This window comes from Pleurodeles waltl, chromosome 10, assembly GCF_031143425.1.
Source record: "Pleurodeles waltl isolate 20211129_DDA chromosome 10, aPleWal1.hap1.20221129, whole genome shotgun sequence".
NCBI lineage: Eukaryota > Metazoa > Chordata > Amphibia > Caudata > Salamandridae > Pleurodeles > Pleurodeles waltl.
This window is the reverse complement of record NC_090449.1, coordinates 838639097-838658949: the sequence shown is the minus strand read 5'-3', so window position 1 is coordinate 838658949 and position 19853 is coordinate 838639097. Positions and strand designations below refer to the sequence as shown.

At 46.2% G+C, this 19853-nt stretch overlaps 1 protein-coding gene across 1 annotated transcript in view; it reads right to left on the bottom strand.

Annotated features, from left to right (window-relative positions):
* The window catches only part of TGM4 (transglutaminase 4), a 172200-nt gene that overhangs the window by 107341 nt on the left and 45006 nt on the right, over positions 1 to 19853 (bottom strand). The gene's annotated exons all lie outside the window — the stretch shown is intronic.

Sequence of the window (19853 nt, the reverse complement as noted above, 5' to 3'; positions counted from 1 at the left end):
AAACAGTCCCCTTCTCTGACTCCATTAGTCAGGCAGGATCAATTCCAGGGGAGGGAAGGGGGGCTACCCTCAGGCCTGGTTTTCAGTGACTATAAAGGAGAGTCTGCTCATTTTCCTGGCTACACCTGTGAGGCGGACTCACTGGCTCTCCAAAAAAGGAAGAAGAGTTTAACCATCGTGCTTTTAGGCACAGAAGAGCACTGTGGGATTGTTTACAGTGTGGCACATAGGAAATGCAGCAAAAGTGGTCAGGATAACCCTTGTGATTTTTTATCTCATTGGTTAGGAAGGTGTCAACTCCACCGACAAGCTTGTGCCAGGCACAAAAGTGGCATCCTCAGAATGCTTCTTAGAACACCCCTGTATTTGAGGAGGATCAGGAGATGAATGAACCTGCTGTCTGAGACCTAAGAAGTACCCTTATGGTCTGGACCTGCTCTCTTTTGAATCCAGGAAAAAGAAGTGGGCTTGTAGGGTCATATAGCTGACCTCCAGCTACAGGGACACAACAAACAACAATATGCCTTTCCTGAGGATATCCAGTAGACCAGTGCCAACTGGATCTGCCCTGGACCATGCTGCTGGCCTGTACTGGAGTGAGTTCTGACCCCCAGGTGTTGATCCTGGGGTCCTGAAACCCTTGCTAGGTGTGGCTGGACTCATACCACCTCTGAAATCCTGGGCCAGGGACTTAGAAACCTTTTGGCTCCAAAGGCCTCCAGAGGATCAGGACATAATAGGGATAAACCTGCTAAGCCCATCAGACCAAGACACTTTGCCGCTGGCCTGAAGGCTCAGGTTTCCCCCACTCAAAGCTTTTTCGCAATGGCACATCTTCATCAGAGGGAACTCATGAAGATGGTATCCAGCCTCATAGAGCCCTCTTCGGGCACTGCCCTCATCCTTGCCTAGCTGGAGGAATCCGAGCTCCAAAAAAAGTGACTAAGGGCCTCATTCTGAGTTTGGCAGTCATGATATCGGCAAATTCACAGTGACGGTTAGACTACCATGGCCGTGGCAGTCTGACCGCCATATTATGACTTTGGCGGGCGGACCTGCCTGAAGACCACTGTCCCCACCATGATCATAGATCCCGACGGGGTGACTGCGGTTGGACTTGTAATCAGCCATGGTGGCGCTGAACTCAGCGCCGCCTGGTTGATTACAACCCCACATTCCACCAGCCTTTTCATGGCAACGACCCTGCCATGAAAAGGCTGATGGAATGCCAGTGCCGGGGACCACAGAGGTGCCCCTGCACTGCCCATGTCCATGGCCATTGTTTTATTTGTTTTTGCTTGACTTTTTTTTTTTCTGAAAGGGATCATTAATTTTGTACACATTTATTGGCTTTTGGATGGATTTATTGGATTAAGAAGTTGTACTAGAAGTTTTATTTTTTTGTTTTATGGATACTTGCAATTGTTTTTTGTTCTTCTCAATTTAATTCACACGAACTTTAGTAATTAAATCATAAGTGTAAGTTTAATTTATGTATTAATGTTATTGAATCGTAAATATGAATTTGTTGATATTATATATGTTGAATTAATTTGTATTAAATTATTTTTAATCATGAAAGGGTTTCTGTAAATGTGATAGAGAAATTGAATATTTATTACTGCAATTTTTAATTAGCAAGTTGAATAATTATGCATTCCATTATACTTTTTAGATTGATAGTTAGACATTAGTATAGTGTTATTTATAATTGACTATATGTGTTTCAGTTATTTGGAAGGTTTACATTGTGCTGTTGTTTAGTATGGTGGTTTCAAAGTAGGGTCCTTGCTGCACCAGCTAATCTTGTCTCTGGTATGAACACAATGAGCAGGCATAAAACACCAATAGGTGCAGAATAGGTTTTACCTTCTCTCAGGACCAAGTAGACATGTCTGCTTTAAAGTGTGGATCCAAACCGTGCCAAAGTACTAACAGGGCCAATGTGCACATGTAGTTGTTAGATGTAAAATAATATTTGCTTCTATGCTATGACCCAGCATCATTTCATTTTACAATAGATGACTCCCTTTCAATCGAGATGCGGTACACCCGAAGGAGGGGGTGATGAGGGGGGTTGAGTTTGAAGCCAAAGCATGGGGACTCATCTGACCATGGCACTCAGTGGCTTTGGCCTTAGCTACTGGGGTTATTGGCTTCACCCCAAAGTGGTAAGAGACTTCTTGGGGCTGTGTTGGGGGTCACACCAAATGGCTGAATTATGTGCAGGGAAGGCCTCACCTACTACAGGCTCCTGTGTGGGTCTCAAGGAGCTACAGAATCCAACTTGCATGGAGGTGACAAGGCAGCATCTGACTGAACACTGTGGCCATAGTAAATTAGGGTCTGCTCAAACCTAGGTATCTACAGTACCAAAGAGACTGGAATGAACCAATAGCTTGCATGTGAGGCATGGCATGGTCAGAAGATTGTGCAGTCACAACCTATTGAATCTCACTTTAAGCATCTGTACAAATGACCCTTAAATCCCTTACATGTGTACCCAATAACCCAAAGGGATGAGGGAATCCATTGGCTTTTAGTATATGGAGAGCAGCATCGAGGGAAAGGAACTGTGCAGGAGAGGGCTGTTTCTATGTACGTCTCTATGTGCATTGACACTTTTAGGACAGATGTACGCAGCCTTTTACCAGTCGCAAAAGGACTGGGCCGTTGGCAAACGATAAAATGCTTTTTGGCATGTACCAACCCTATTTTGTGAGTCGCTAACCTATTACCGAATCGCAAAATAAGGTTTGTGATTCACTATTACAAAGGGGCATGTTAAGGGCGTCCCTTCCTAATAGTGAGTTGCACTAGTAAGCAGGAATGTTTTGGAACCTGGAATGCGGTCGCAAAACACTTGCAAATTATCACCAACTTCAAGTTGGAGGTAAGACATTTGCAAATGGGAAGGGGTCTCTAAGGGAATGCCCCTTTGTGAATGTGGTGCCAACATTTTTCCCACGGCCCACTGCCCACTCTAAAAAAATGAAAAGAAAAGTTTTCATTTTTTTTTTAATGCATCAAGCTTTCCTTTAAGGAAAACGGGCTGCATTTAAAAAACTGCTTTATAGAAAAAGCAGCCACAGACATAGTGGTCTGCTGATCCCAGCAGGCCACCATCCTTGTGACTGCCCGCCATTCCCCTTGGGTTGCGAATTGTGACCTGCCTCATGCATATTAATGAGGCAGGTCCCTTGCAAAGCATTTGGGAATTGCTAACATTGTTAAATACACTGTAGTACATAGCAATTCGTGATTTCCTAATAGCGAATCACAAAAATATGCTATTAGGAAATGCAAACAGAAGTCTATGTACATCTGGCTCTTTGTCCCTTTTCCTCATACCAGCTCTTATTTATAATGGAGACCTTCTTTACAGGAACTGTGAGTTTGTGTCTTACTACTCTAACCCTACCCTGGATGTCTATGCGGGGCCTCACTTCCACTTTGGATTTTTGTAGCAGTGATCAGAAGCTGTACCAGATGGATAAGGTTTTTTTCTTCTTGATAGAGTAACCCAGCATTCTATCTCAATCTACCCTTTCTGCCCTGTTTTCCTTTGGCCTGATCATCTCCACTTGTACTAGTACTGAGTATTTTAGGCACTGGGGAGGTGACAGGGCTGTCTTGTGGTGTCCATCTTAGCCCCACTGGCTTACAATGAATAGTACTCAGTGTAATGAAGATTACCAGTAAGTAATTGGAGCAGGTTACTCAGTGTAATGAAGATTACTAGTGAGTAATGTAATTGGAGCAGGCGGAACAAGAACTTGAGTTAGCACTTGAGTTACTTATCTGTATGAGAGGCCGCAGTGGCATCAGGATGTGCAGATGTAGGTACTACAAATTAGTGTTTTTCAAAGATACTACTAACTGAGATAAGGAATGAGTTCTTTAGTGGAGTGTGTGGTAGGGGGCAGATATGAGCAGTCTGCATGAAGGGCAGCTGGGGCGACATTAGTTTGGGAGTGGGAAAAGGGCACCTATTTTCTTCTTTAGTACTCTGAATTCTACCAGCAGCAGAAACTCACAAGCATACCCTGAAGGTCTTCGGCAAGGATGATGAAACAGCTAACACAATATTCTGAGAAACACTGGAGTCAGTAAGTGTGCACATATTCAACACATATAGGTCTGGGCTGGTATGTAAATGCTTAAATCAAGTTTTTTGCCCTACTACAATGTCATCACTATAAATGAGGTTCAGGCCTGCGTGTCCTTGACCTGAGGTCATCTGGTGGAGAAATAAAATACAGCCTGCCGAAGTGATCCCAAGTCTGGCTTGCCTCACCACAATAATCTGGGTGAGGCCTGAGATAGCAGTTGAGCAGAACAGCTTTTGAGGAAAGGAGCATCTCGCAGACAAAGCATGGTGTAATAAAGCATGATTGAGGAGGTAGTTGCAGTGCTGCTGCTTCCTCTCAAAAGAGGCACAAGGACTTGCCTGTGTTGTGATGTGGAAAATTGTTGATGTCAATGTGTAGCCCTGCAATGAACTGGTCTCTATGTTCGCTCCCTATTACTACACTCTTATTATGCATGATTATTTGGTTTAAAACTGCAATATTCCGGTACAAAGGTTGAGATGGTACATTTAAACTTGCTTACAGGCAATGAGAAGGTACCACCACCATCCATGACCATCTTTTGCTCCAAAAAAGTCCGTATTGCAGACCATCCAGGAGCAAGACATGGCGATACTGAATGTTGGGTTTTCTGCCAAACATTGCAAGGTGCAGGAGAGGTTCAGGAAATATTGTCAGCAGGAATCTTTGCAGGGGGCTCAGAGCAGATGACAGTATGAATGACCAATGAATGGCTCCAGTACTTCCATTTACTTGAGTGACCACTCATAGCTGCTAGTCTGGGTGGCTTCCCTGTACAGACTTCTTATGTGGGTGTCAAACACACAGGGTAACATCTACTTCAGCTTAGCTGCCATTCACTTATATTTTTATAAGGCATGCCATGTTAGCTAGAAGAAATGTCTTGGTTTTTTTCTTTACAGTAATAGAAAACAAAATTTTGTCTTGAAAAAATACCTTTGTTAGACTAACTCATCTCTTTGAATAATAACTTTCAAGACCAAATTAGCTGTATTTGTTCAAGGAATTTTAGTGCTCTGGGGAATAGCGAATTTTGATATCCTGAAAATTCCCCAAACACATACAGGTATTGGCAAAGTCAATAGGTCTTGGCTCAGCTGAGCAGTGGAAGACGGAATGAAGATAGCATGTCAGAGGGAGACAGGAAAACAGAGGGTGAGAACAAGGCAACATGCACTCCAAATCAGTGCCGAAAGTAGAATAAAAAGACAAATCCCCTCAAGTAAGCAGTTGAAAGATACGGCTTTTCCAACCAGAGTACTGTGACACCGAAATGCTCCTGGGTGGGATAAACAGAAGAATATGGAAGATAGCCATCAAATCAAGAACACACAACTAAGACATACAACAAAGTCATCAAATCATAAGCAAGGGGCTAACTCAAAACCCACTCTAATGGGCATGTTTACAAAAAGGTGGCGCATCAGTTCTGATGTGCCACTTTTATTGCGTTCCCCCCAGCTAATGTCACCTATTTACAATCCGGCGCACCATGGTGGTCTCTAGGACAATAGCATAACATTTTTTGACTCTAATATGGTGCTTTGCTGCACTAGTATCAAAAATGTTGACACTAGTGCAGCAAAGCACAAGAAGCCCGTTGATTAAAATAGGTGTGTCATTTTAATGCCTGCTATGAGCAGGCGTTACAAATGATGGGAAAAAAAATGCACAGTGAAATGTTGTAAATTTCACTGCGCCATTTTTCTTAGGCCTGCGTCGGCACGTCCCTCTTGCATACATTATGGCTGGTGCAGGCATAATGTGGCGCAAGGGTTTACAAAGTGGCGCAATGTAATTATTGCGCCACTTTGTAAATATGGCACAGGAGAAAGGCCTCCTTAATGCCGCCTTAGCGTTAAAATGAATTACACTAGGGCGGTGCAACATGGCGCTAGGGGCTTGTAAATATGCCTCTAAGTTTATTGGCAAACAATAGATCTATTTGCAGACAGCCAGCTGTAAGAAAAACCTACAAAGGGCACTTTTTGAAGCATTTGCAATAATTACAGGGCATTAGTGGGTGGAACAAAGGAACTGGTATATAGAAGTTCTGTCTGTGCACATATGCCTCTTTGGCAGACATCAATGTGGAGCAGAAAGATAGCAGCCAAACGTCTGACTTAGGCAAATAAAGGTATCAATAGTTAAGTGCGCTTTTTTTATTTCTGTTTTGGTTTGAAAACACAGTACTTACATTAGTACCTTAAGGGATGCAAGTGCTAGTACTCTGTGTTGATAGAAGCCACTACAGCCTTGCCTCCCTTACTAAGGTTAGTCCTCATTCTTTCCTGATGCGTTGTCTTCCTTTAATCCATACTTGAAAAAGAAAATACACTAGCAGCCGACAGCTGCAAATTTCAAGGCGGAGGGCGTGGGGAGGGGCGGGGTTGCGGGTGGGGGATAAATGAAAAAATATATCATTATAAGAAATATTAAAAAGTATCTTTTCTCCATTGTTGCCGCCTGCTGCATTGCTCCTCTGGTCTTTTTCTGTTGTACCATCGAATGCTGGGACACCAGCACAGGCTCCCCAGCAATCCTATGCATAGCAAGTAAGCAGCATCAGGGTTGGTCTGAGTGACTTGGAGTGCCACTCAAACACAAGCCTAGGGTCTGTGCTGTTTCTCCAGCCCGGATGCACATACAGACAGGCTGGAGAAACCTAAGTGAGCATGTGTGTTTGGCTGGCCTGAGACGGCAGGCCAAACACACATGCGCACTTAGTGCACTCTCCCATCCTCCCACCTCCCATAGCCCAGCCCCACCCCGCCCTACCCTGAACACACTGCTGGCCAAGCTAGCAGATGAAAGATAAAACGATAATTAAATATGGTTTTGCCTTTCATCTCCTGGCTTAGCCAGGAGGGGGTGACACTCCTTCGCCATTGTGATGGAGCCGCCCCTGAAATACGCAGGAGATTTTAGAAACCTAGGTGCTCATTTGAAAAGACAAACATCTGTGGAAATAAATAAACTGTGGGTTATAACTGCCTCTAACTATAGTTTAGGCTTTGAAAGGAGCATGCACTGAACTTTCCCTGCTTGTTTGAGTTGGTCACACAGGGGGAGACAGCTCAGGTTTCTAGGGCTATCATACCCCTTATTTCGTAATGCTGCATCATGGAGGACAGCACCACGTGCAACAAGTATGTTGTGCGCATAGGGAAAGAAGGCAAAGGAATAGACCTCCAACCCCCCCTTTTCTTCAGCATACTGGAGGATGCAAGGAGAAAGATAGGAGAAGGAAGAAAGGAAAGGGGACAGAGTTACATCAGGAAAGATGGAGATGTCCATTGGCTAGGAAGAGACAACAGAACGATACAGGTTGAGGAGTTATCAGAGGGAGAAAGTTGGCAAAAGAAAGGTGAACCAGGGGTTAATCTCAGCATGTGATTTCCGGTGCTTGGCACCAGCACTTAACTCTTTTTTGCAGCACTAATGACAGTCCTTCACAGGTTTGAGATGAGCTTGACAACAGTGTTAAATAATTCAATATAGATTAAAAATGAATAATACTATGGATGGCTTGGCATAGTCAGAATTGTCACCCTTGTAGGAGTGTGATTGTTAGTAGTTGTATTGGTACTGCCATTGGCAGCACTGGCAGGGGCTATGAGTGGTTAAAGTGGCAGTGGCCTACTGAGAAGTGCCCTGGCGCTTACTTTGTTTTTCAAATTAAACACCTGGCAAGGTCTGGGACTGGAGAGACAGCAATGAAGATGAGAGAGTGAGCATGCAAGAGGGATAAAGAATCAGGAAAAAGAAAGAAGGGAAAGACCACTGTTATATGAGAGAAAAGTCACAATAGAGGATGAGGAGAACAACATATATGTACATGTTTTTATGAATGGTGAAGGGTGAGGAGGGCAAAGATATCCTTTAGCAAACACCTATGCGCACTCTGACACAATATAAAGGGCTTTAATGTATATTTTGCACAATATAATGGCACACAGAGAAAATCTTCTTCCTATTAAATGCTTGCATCCTAGCTGCTCCTTAAGCCCCGCCCCAACAGTGGGCAACCAGGGGGTTTACACATTGTTGTGACGTCACCAGGGGAAGTAGTTGCTTCCTCTGTCTCCTAACAAAATTTTCAGGTGTCTTGAGATCCAATTGCGGGGGTAGAATTGCCATCTTACCCGCCTTTTTCTGCCAGGTATCCACAGATGTGAAGAAGGTGGGAGAAGGCGAGTAGCTCAGTGCCTGTACCAACCCCCTTTGGAGGGGTTCTATGCAGACTCATGCTGACAGGGCAAAACAAACCACACAAGCAAGAACTCTCACAATGTTGCTGTCAGAATAGTGCTGGCTACCCACTCCCAAGCAGACAGAGAAGAGAGAATCTTCAGGTGTGAGTTGCTAAGATATCATAGAAAGTGTGTGTGTGTGGGGGTGGGATGATTGGGTAGGTGGCAGGAGGCCAGGTTTGTTAACATTGGAGAGCAAACCAGATTATGTATGGCTCCTCTATTACTCCTCTGGCTCTAACTATTATTCACAGTTAACCATCTATAATTCTGTATATTGAAGCACTTTCTTATGTTTAATGCATACCAGTGATGCTGCTGCTGTAACGAGTCTGGAACAGGAGCAAGGCTGACTTGAAACATATGTTAATCTCATGCATTTTGGGAAGGCAAACACCATGCTTGCACAAAAAGATAAGATAAGGTGAGCCAACTGGCTGCTTACTGATGAGAGCTCGGAACCTCCCCACATAATCTGTGTGTTGCTCATTCAGGCATTTATATTGCTTGTAGTCCCGGCTTCAGCTGTGAAACTGAAGATATTTTTTAACTAGTGCTGTGCGAAGTTACATAATTCATGCAACAACTACCGGGGCTGTTCAAAAAGGTAACTCACTTGTGAGTAATTTACACATGTAAGTTTACTCTGGTCCACATTTGATTAGAGTCGAAAATGCACCCTGCTCCCATGCCACATAGTGTATTTATGAAAAAGGGCACCCATAATAACACTACAGTATTTACATGTTTCTTTCACACTTTTTTTGTTGATGAGAAAACTAATGAGACCTGCACAAGCTGACATGTAGCTAAAGAGGCAGATAGTGGCATTCATTTCCCCATACTTGTGTGAAAAAGATGGTTAACATGGTACCGCAGTGGAGACAGGCCAAGTGAAACACATCACAGGAGTACAAGGACATGTTGCTCATTGCCCTGTAAACGATTACAATATAACCTTTGTCAAATATCACCTCCATTATTTACAAGATAATTGTTCATGTGCGCCATTGCTTCACTACTAGAAATGTGACTATCACGGTGAGTGTTGTGAGAACATTATAATACTGGGAGTCTGCTATTCCTGTATAAAAGCTGTTTGAATGGAAAAGCTCTTTGAATGGTGATGGATATGCATGCCTGGAGCACCAGCATCTGCCTCCCTGCTGTGACCAGAGGACCATGTGAGGAGGAAGAGAGTGCTTGGAGGGAGCCCTCTCTTCCCCCACTTGCAAGGTGTGACTTGTGAGGGCGCTGAGTGTGTGCCACCTCTGTGGGGAACAGAGTCTGTGTGTCTGCTGATGGGATCTTTCCTTCTGCTGTCAAGTGGACCACCTAAGCAAAGTGTGAAATTGATGGACCATTTAGGACCACAGCATCAATGGGCTGTCTGCCTGTGGTCCACTCAAGTGGACCCTTGCACCAATCGGTGCTTCTGCCCATGTGTCTCTAATGTCAGGTACCTATACACCGGGTGGGAAGGCTATGAATATTAAAGGCCATTACCTTGTGCTATGTGTATAAGTGAAGTGTAGCACATTGTGATAGCTGCTAGAGGACAAGAAGTCAGTGAAGACCTACAGCTGGAATAAGGAGGGCTTCAGCTTAACTGGCGAAGTGCAGTGCATTTTCAGATCCCTTTCCTGCAGCAATGAGACTACCACTCATCATTGACCCCAAAGCGGAATCACCAGACGGCTCCAGGGAGCTAATGTGCTCCTGGGCCTTCCAGACCACAGAGCACCATGGAGGATCCTCCTCTGACTATCTTGCTATGGCACTGAGACACTTTTACTTTGAAAGTCATTGTGGAACGTCTGAGACTTGCACATGCTAGCAAGGCTTAGCCTGTATATTGCCTCACTTTAAATGAGGTATAACCACAGCTGAACACCCGGGGAGAAGGATTCAGGATTCAGGATCCTGTCCAGTCAGCTCTAGAGTGCTGACCTCACGAGGACACTTTATATTATTTGTGTTGCATATTTCACTTTGTGTACGTATTAAAATGCTACTTTTTAAAAAAAAAAGCAAGTATTTGGTAGGACACTGATTTAGTGGGGTTGCTGAACATTCTCTGAGTCTTGAGCCTCTGTTAACAATGTACCTACCTGCCCCCAAGAAACCTTGGACTGCTTGAACCACGCTACCATTTAGAGTCAAATGCTGCAGGGGTAGTTCTTGGCCTAGTTATTGAGAGACCATAGTAAGCTCGGCCCAGGGACATCATGAGTTAAAGGCCTCGACCCCCAAGGTTGGGCTCAGCAACCCCTGACAAAAGCTTATCTCTAATTTCGAACAGTGATCAGTAGAAAGGAGGAATTCATAGACTCTTTCTGCACATTTCTACCTATTCTGTGCTTGCCCATTTTTTTTATCTTATTTACAATAAACTGACTACACAAACATATGTTCTCTTTCATATGAAAATGCAAGAAAGCAAGGATGTCAGCAGTTATTGGAAAGTTAATCCTGTGATCAGGCATTATAAGGAATACAGGGCCTCATTATGACATTGGCGGTAAGTCCCGCGGTAAGTCCCGTTTACCGCCATGCCGACTGCCGCCAACATACCGTCGGCACAGCGGTTTTCTGCTACCCATATTATGATACAGACATAGCACTCCATCACTATACAGCCACACACACAAGTCCACCAGCCCAAAGGTCAGTGATAAACTGCTGGTACCAAAATCCACACCGTTACACCAACAGAACTACGCCCACAACATTATGACCCATGAATCACCGTAGCGGACATTCAACCATGGTAAACCATTGGCGGTACATACCGCAGCGCTCAAAATACACACCCACATACAAAACAACACCACATTGGACAATTTAAACTACACACAACTGACACGCATAGACACACCACACCCACACACCCACACCAATAAAACAAACACACACACACACTACCCACAACCCTTTACAACAAACAAACATTGACAACAGAGAGGGAGAGAGACACCCAGAGCACCCACAGAACTAGAGCCACAGAACATCATCACCCATACACCATCCAGGCACCTTATAGCACACACCCCAACACATCACCCCACACACCCTCACACACACACCACACACACTACAACCATGGCACCACAAAGACACCCCAGATTCTCTGAGGAGGAGCTAAGTGTCCTAGTGGAGGAAATCATCCAGGTAGAGCCACAGCTATTCGGATCACAGGTGGAGCAGACATCCATTGCTAGGAAGATGGAGCTATGGCGGAGAATCGTGGACAGGGTCAACGCTGTGGGACAGCACCCCAGAACAAGGGATGACATCAGGAAGAGGTGGACCGGCCTACAGGGGAAGGTGCATTCCGTGGCAGCTAGACACCAGATAGCAGTACAGAGGACTGTCGGTGGACCCCCACCTCCTCTCCCACAATTAACAATATGGAAGGAGCAAGTCTTGGTACTCATGCATCCTGAGAGCCTGGCAGGAGTGGCAGGAGGACTGGACTCTGGTAAGTCAACTCTATACTACTATCATCCACCCTACCTGCATGCCATCACATGCTCCCACCCCTACCCTCACCCCATAATTCCCCCACCTCTCATACACCCCACCATCACAACCCACCCATCCCAATACCAAGCCCTGCACGTAACACCAATGCACGGACCCCCATCACAGACCTGCATGGAAACACATAACTAAATCATGCACATTAGAGAGAATCACCTAGCCCACAAAATCACTACTCACACAAGGCAAAGCTGACAGGGCAATCACAACCATAGAGGACAACACACCCATGCACAAGATGTCATACGCAGAAACAATAACACTGCATTTACAACCCCACAGGTCCCCCACACAATGTTACCTGAGAGGAGGTGCTAGCAACATCCAGTCCCCCTACAGAAGAGGCCCACAGTGATGACAGCAGTGATGACAGCAGCTCTGGACACCTGGATCTGGATGACCAACCTGGCCCATCAGGGATCTCCCGACAGTCGGTTACCCAGGCACAGTCCAATACCACCACAGAGCCTCCCCCCTCAGGAAACACCAGCACATCACCCACCCAACGGGCCCATGCCTCTGTCCCCAGGACACACCAATAAGCAGTGTGTCCACCACTAGAGAGACCCCAGGCCACCCCACAAACACAGGACGATCAGGGACCTGGGGTCAGTGGCAGTGGGCACACGGTGCAGGGGACAGAGGCACAAGACAACAGGGAAGCTGGGAGGACTGCTGTGTGACAGGGGGAGTACAGGCCCTGGGAACCGTCTCTCCATCAGGCACTCACCATTCCCAGGAGACGATGGGCCAGATACTGGACAAGTTGCAGGAGACCCAGCGGCTGCAGGAGGATCAGTACCTAGGGATCAGGCAGGATGTGAAGGACATCCACACCACCCTGGTCACCATTGCAGGGGTGCTGGCCGACATGGCCAACACCATGAGGGAGGCAGTGGCACACCACCAGGCCCCTGATACTAGCCACACCGATGAATAGCCCTCCACCTCCGCTGCCGCTAGTGGACAGGAGGCCCTGCCACAGGACCAACTGTCCACCAGCACCCCTCCCCCTGCAGAAGGAGAACCACCATGCAAAAGGTCCCTGCGATCCAGGCAGAAGCCAGAGAACATTGCCAAGAACCCCACCAGGAAATAGGACTTTCCTGATTGTCACCCTTGTGTCCCATTCTGTCACTCTGTCCACCTTGAACTGCCATTGCTCCCATTCCTATGCCCCGTTGGACAATGCACCTGTGATACAAATAGACTGGACTCTATCCTGGACTTTCCTCAACCATCAACCCAGCCCATTCCACTACCCCCGCTACTTTTTAGCACTTAAATAAACACCATTGAACAAAATACAAGTATGGAGTCTGTCAAATTATTGAAATATGAATTTGTTTAACAAGCTTGAAACACTGCAATACAACTGTACAGGAATAAATACATAGGAATAACCTGTAGTAGGCTGCAGTCAACACACCAGGTGCCAGAGTGGGGCACAGATATCTGAAAATAGAGATGCCAAAGGGTACAGTAAGTAGACATATAATTGGGAGAATCTGCCTGCCATGTACAATGTTAAACACAAAACTGTCAATGTAAAGTGAAGTTACAGTGTCTTACCTGTGTGTCACTGGAAGTACTGTTGTATAATTGCTGTTCTGTTGTCCTCATCCTCTGCCTCCTCATCTTCACTGTCCACAGGGTCCACTGCTGCCATATGCCCATCTCCAGCCTCCTCCTCCTGCTGAAAAGGCACCTGTGTCTCAAGGCAAGGTTATGCAACATGCAGCAGGCCACGATTATCTGGCAGAATTTCTTGGGTGAGTAGTTCAGGGATCCAGCAGTTAGATGGAGGCAACGAAACCTGGCCTTCAGGATGCCAAATGTCCTTTGTATAATTCTTCTTATTCGCCCATGTGCCTCATTGTAATGATCCTCTTCCCTTGTCCTGAGATTCCTCACAGGGGTCAGTAGCCATGAGAGGTTGTGGTACCCAGAGTCACCTGCAAATATCGAGGTATATCTGTTAGACACACACTAACCCTTATGGCCAACACCAACAACCACTGGGAGGGAAACAGGGCGCACCTATTAGCCTCACCCGGTGCCTCTGGAGTTGAGCCATCACATATGGGATGCTGCTATTCCTCAGGATAAAGGCATCATGCACAGGAAGGACAGGAGGCATGGTGCGGGGACGGATTCTGAGCCCCCCCACCAACCATGGCAGTTCAGCCGTCCAAGGCTGCAGGGGAAGGGTTGGAGCCTCCCCCCACCACTACCTGCACCACCACCAGCACCGCCACCAGCACCAGTGCCAGCAGCAGCAGCCCCAGTGGGCAGCTGTCCAAGGCTGCAGGGGATGGGCTGGATCCTTCCCCCACCACTGCCACCAGCACCACTGCCAGCAGCAGCAGCCCCAGTGGGCAGCCGTCTGAGGCTGCAGGGGATGGCTGGAGCCTCCCCCCACCACTGCCAGCCCCGACACCAGCCCTGCCACTGCCACCACTGAGCAGCCGTCATCGCTGGGCGGCAGCGTGTAGTCCTGCCTCAATGGGCTGTAGTGCGTCCTGGACCCTGCAAATCCTGTAGGTGTGACACCCAGGTGAGAGACTGTTACCTTGCACTCCCCAAGATCTGCATCACAGGGCACAAGGCCCCCTCCAGAACCAGTGGAAGAAGCCATCCACTCACCCCATCCCTGCCAGGATGAAGCACACTGGGCACAAGGCCCCCTCAGTGGAAGAAGCCATCCACTCACCCCATCCTTGCCAGGTGAAGCACACTGAGCACACTGAGCACAAGGCCCCCTCCAGAACCAGTGAAAGAAGCCATCCACTCACCCCATCCTTGCCAGGATGAAGCACACTGGGCACAAAGCCCCCTCCAGAACCAGTGGAGAAGCCGCCCACCAGAGAGACTGTGGCCTTGCACTCCCTAGGACCAAGCAGTGGGCAAACCACCCACCAGAGAGACTGTGGCCTTGCACTCCCTAGGACCAAGCAGTGGGGAAGCAGTGGGCAAACCACCCACTAGTGAGACTGTGGCCTTGCACTCCCCAGGACCAAGCAGTGGATAAGCCACCCACTAGAGAGACTGTGGCCTTGCACTCCCCAGGACCAAGCAGTGGGCAAACCACCGACTAGAAAGACTGGGGCCGTGCACTCCCAGGGACATCGCACAGGGTATGTAGCCCCCTCCAGGACCAGGGGTGTTGTATCTTCTTCCGGCTGAGGTGCCCCCCCATTCTTCGTCCCCCTGAGGTGCCTGTGTATTTTCTACCTGATGCCCCTACAGTGTTCTCTCCGTGTTGTTGCAGGAGTGAGGTGGGGCCTTGGCCTATGTGTAGTGGCCCTGTGGCCTACGGACATTAAGGACTGGGCAGTGCCCCTCCATTTGTAAATATGTGTGTACTTTTTGATAATGAAGCACGTATTTATACTATTTTATCTTATTACACTCACTTTAATCAATTCCTTTTGTCCTTGCTTATTCCTGAGGGGGACGGGGTGGATATGTAATGTTGTTGCATGTGGTTGTGTGTATGGTGTTGGCGGTGTTGCGTGTGTGTGTCACTGTCTTTTTCCTCCCCCCTCCCCTGTGTGCTAGGTGGCAGTACTAACCGTAGTCGTCTTCACCGCCATTGATGTTTGTAATGCAGGAAGAGGTATAGCAGCATGGGGAAGATGTGCAACTCGGGCTCCAGGGCGTTGTGATTGTTCCCTGAGTCTCCAGAGGTGAGTCCTTTGCCTTCTGTGTTCTGTTTCCACCGTGCTTTAGATGTCGTTGGTACCGCCCCAGAAAAGGTGGCAGATAGGCCTGTCTTAATTCAGTGGGCAGAACATTTTCTTCCGCCTGGCTGCTGGCGGTTGCCGCCATGGTGCTTGTTTCTACCGCCATAGCAGTCGGTGTTTTAAAGCGGCTGTCTGTCTGGGTGGTTTCCTCCATGGTCATAATTCCTTTTTTTTCACTGCCGGCCTGTTGGCGGTATTACCGCTGCTTTATCACCGACAGCCATGGTTGTAATGAGGGCCACAGTATCTTCTGCATTATTTCACAAGGATATTGCAAGTCACCACTGAGTGTAATAACCTATTGTAAGAACGAAGTCAATGGGCATGAACCTCTTCAGTGGCTTGCAATATCCTTATAATGTACAGCAGAAGTCTTTTATCTCATATATTTTTTCCCACTCACTGGTAACAGGTGCGCAACCAGTAAATAACAGCATTTATCCCTCTGTAATGTTTTTGTTCATTGGGGAAGGGATTGTGCATACCCAACTCTGACAATTTGGTAAGTAAAGTATCAGAATGAAGCCAGTACTTTTAAAGCAATTTAGCACTACTTGCAGAATCAGAAATTGAAGTCTCTAATTACAAAGTTTTCGTCAGTAATCATATGAAATCATCGAGAAATAGGGGGCTCTGACCTGATGGTTTATTTATTATACCTAATAACAGACAACAGTTGTCGATCAATATTTGAATTCGGTACAGTTGCTAAGGAATGTTCAGTTATGTTTTTCAGCCGGCGTCCTGGGGTCTGCCTTACTCCTCCTACTGCCCTACTTTTCACTTTCCAGGTTTGGGTTTTTAGAAAGATTTTTGTAGTTTGATGGCGCCATCTGCTGGAAAGTCCTTAGTATGATGGGAGAGCGGCTGACTCTGCTCCAATAACAGCGAACAATTATTTGGTACTGATGAAGAAATGTTTTAATGTTTACGACTGGGAGAACATTTATGGGGTTTCAAGTGAGCTTTTAAAAGGAAGGTTCCACTTTACACTTTTTGGTGCATTTTATGGACTACAAAGCAAAATTTCTGGCTCATCCAGTTATTTTCCTTTTTCCTGTGTAGCTTAAGCAATTTTTAGGTTTTGCCTGCACAACGCTTACGCTCTGCGAGCGGCATCTCTTGTAATAAAAATGAGGCTAAAACAGACTTAGAGCCTGTCTGTTACTTACCTGTACCTATCGTTGCTTGGCTTAGACGTCACCCTTGTTTTTTTGCTTCCTGCTGGTCAGCGCCTCCTGCTTCCTCGTGGGACTTCGCCTGGGTCTCTGCCATGGAGCCTGTGCCAAGTATTGCTTCCTGTGGCCATTGTCCTTCTACTGCAGGAACTTTTTTTTACTTTTCTACTCGCCCTGCTAGAGCGCTAGAGTCCATCTCCTTCTTCCGTGCCCTCCTCCCACTCTGGGTAGTGTTTTCAATCCTGACCATCTATTTCCATCCACTTAGCAAACAATTAAGTCAGGTCCCCAAAATTTTTTTGAATCAGTAAATGACATCCAAAAATTCCATTCGGCTGCGTCTTTGTGTTCCCTTTGGAAAATTATATTTCTTTAACTACCCACTGTTAACATCATTCAATTGTTAATGCACTCTAAAGTGCTAGAGAGCTTTCATAACCATTCTGCTGTGACGGGAAGGAACAGTGCCATGGCAAGGTGTGGTCAGCAGAGAGTTTCCCTGAAACACCATCTATCTATATCCATCGATTAGGCGAATCAATTTTTTTGCAAAGTATTTTTCTTATTTTTTTTGTGGTTCATTATGTTTTGTATTGCATCTACAAATGCGGTGGAGGTTGCTCTAGAATGGACTGTAGCACTGTTAGAAAATGGGATGTTGGCTGACTTGTTTGTAAACCTTGGTCAAACAGCAGCCACTGTCCTAGTAAGGGTTAGTGTTAGACAAACCCTAAATTAACCTTTTCTCACCCTCTGGTAGCTTGGCACAGAGCAACCAGGCTTAACTTAGAGGCAGTGTGTAAAGTATTTGTGCAACACCTCAAACAGTATAACTGTGAAAACACCACACAAAAAGATACCATACCAAGATAGAGAAATAGTTCTGAGATGTGGTGAGGCTACGGTGTGAGATTCTGATGCGTTGATGTTGAGGATCTTGTCCACGGAGCTTGAAATGTGAAGATTGGTGTTGAGGATGTATTGTGCAGTCGAGGCGATGCACCAGTTCCGATAAAGAGAGGAGCTGCAATTTGGAGTTTTGGCATAGTCGTCAAGGCTGCTGTAGATCAGGATGGGGATGCGAGGACCTCGTGGCAGGGAAATGTGGGGAACAGTGGTGGTACCAAAGTCAATGCGTCAGGACATATCCATGCAGCAGCAGCGATGTGTCGGTTCTGATATAAGATGCTCTGCTGAGGTGTTGCACTGGTTTAGTAGATGATGCGTCAGTTTTGTTGGAGTAAACACATTAGGCCCACTTCCAAGGGGCCAGGTCTGGGGTAGCACCACTTGGTAGGCAGTCTCCCAGAGGGCAGAGTGCAGGTGCGGAAGCAGAGTGGTTGAAAGTATTTTATGTCCCTGAGACTTCAAATCAGGGGGCCAGCCAACTAGCCCTTGGAGTTCCTCTGGGTTCAAGTGATGCAGGTGCAGCACTTCTCACAAAGACAAGAGAACAGCAGGCAGCACAGCAAGCCGAGAGTCCAGCAGAGTTGCAGTCTTCCAGCAGTACAGCAGTTCTTCTTCCTGGTAGAGTATTCACAGGTCCAGATCAGAGGTGTTCTGAAGTGATGGTGTCAGAGGTCCAGTACTTATACTCAGTAAGGCCTTAGAAGTGGGGGAGACTTCAATGACAGACACAGGTGCACAGAGGGACTGTCCTTCCTGCCCTGGCTACAGACTCACTAAAGGGGGTTATGCAGTCCTTTGTGTGGGGACAAGACACAGCCTATTCAGATGTAAATGAGGCTGTGCACAGTTCAACCCTCCCAACCTCCCAGGATGGCCTATCAAGTCACACCTAAGCTCCCATTGAGTTTTGACTGTCTAGGGGGATTACACAATGCCCAGCTGTCACCCACCCCTGACAAGTGATCAGAGACAGGCAGCAGGAAGCAATTGGCTAAAGTAAGAAAATACCAACTTTCTGAATGTGGCATTTTTGGATTTGCAATTTAACATCCAACTTCACCACAAATTGTAGGCCTGAAACATGGTTGAAGGGCTACCTAAGTGGGTGGCACAATCAGTGCAGCAGTTCCACAAGTAGCATTTAATTTATAGGACCTGGGCACATGTAGTGCACTTTACTTGTGGCTGGCTTATAAGTAAATAAAATATGACAATTGGGGATAAGTCAATATTACCTTGTTTAGGGGAGAAAGCACAAGCGCTTTACCACTGGTTTGCAGAGGTAAAGTGCACAGAGTCCTACTACCAGTACAAACGTGGTCAGAAAAATGGAGGAGGTAGGCAAAAAATTGGGGGAAGACCACCCTAAAGCTGTCAGGTTAAACAAGAGCAAAAATTGAGAGGCGAAGATGTGGCATAACGGCCTGAGCTGCCGACTTTAGCTCTGGACATCCAGGTTCTAGTATCAGAATTAGCTCCACATCCTCTAGTTCTGGGCCATTCACTAAATTTCCCAATGCCTAATGAAACAATTAATGTATTCTTTTTTATGTAAATGCCACTCATGTAAAGTACTCCAAGTCCTTTGGGTCGTATTCGCAGTATATAAAACAGTAAATAATATTTATATATATATTCTGCATGAAATGTAATATGAAGGCCTGTGATTACTCCACTGTGCCTCTTTCCATTGTTTCATACACACCCTCTTCCCACGTGTTTCTTAGCTTCCTCAGCCACCCTGCACTGGTTTTAGACATATGCTGTGCAACATGGCTTATAGGAAAAAAAGCGCTATGACGTGGTCAATGCTGGCTGCATCAGTTCGTCAATCTTGCTTTTTTTTTTTTACTTTATTCACTTTTGCTGTACAGCATGTAAAAAAACATTGACAAACCAATAGCTCTTGTATAGGTGAAACCTTTATGGTTTGGCCAATGCTTGTTTTCCAAATTTCAAGGCTAAAAGTTAACACTTAGCAGTGCCATCTTTCATTGCCTTTGCCAATTTGACACATATGAAGTAGAATTATGGAGTATATCATTTGTTATTTATTGTGAATCTATTAGCATGAGTGCTCCATTTAAAGCAACAACGTGTTATGTGCAAAGC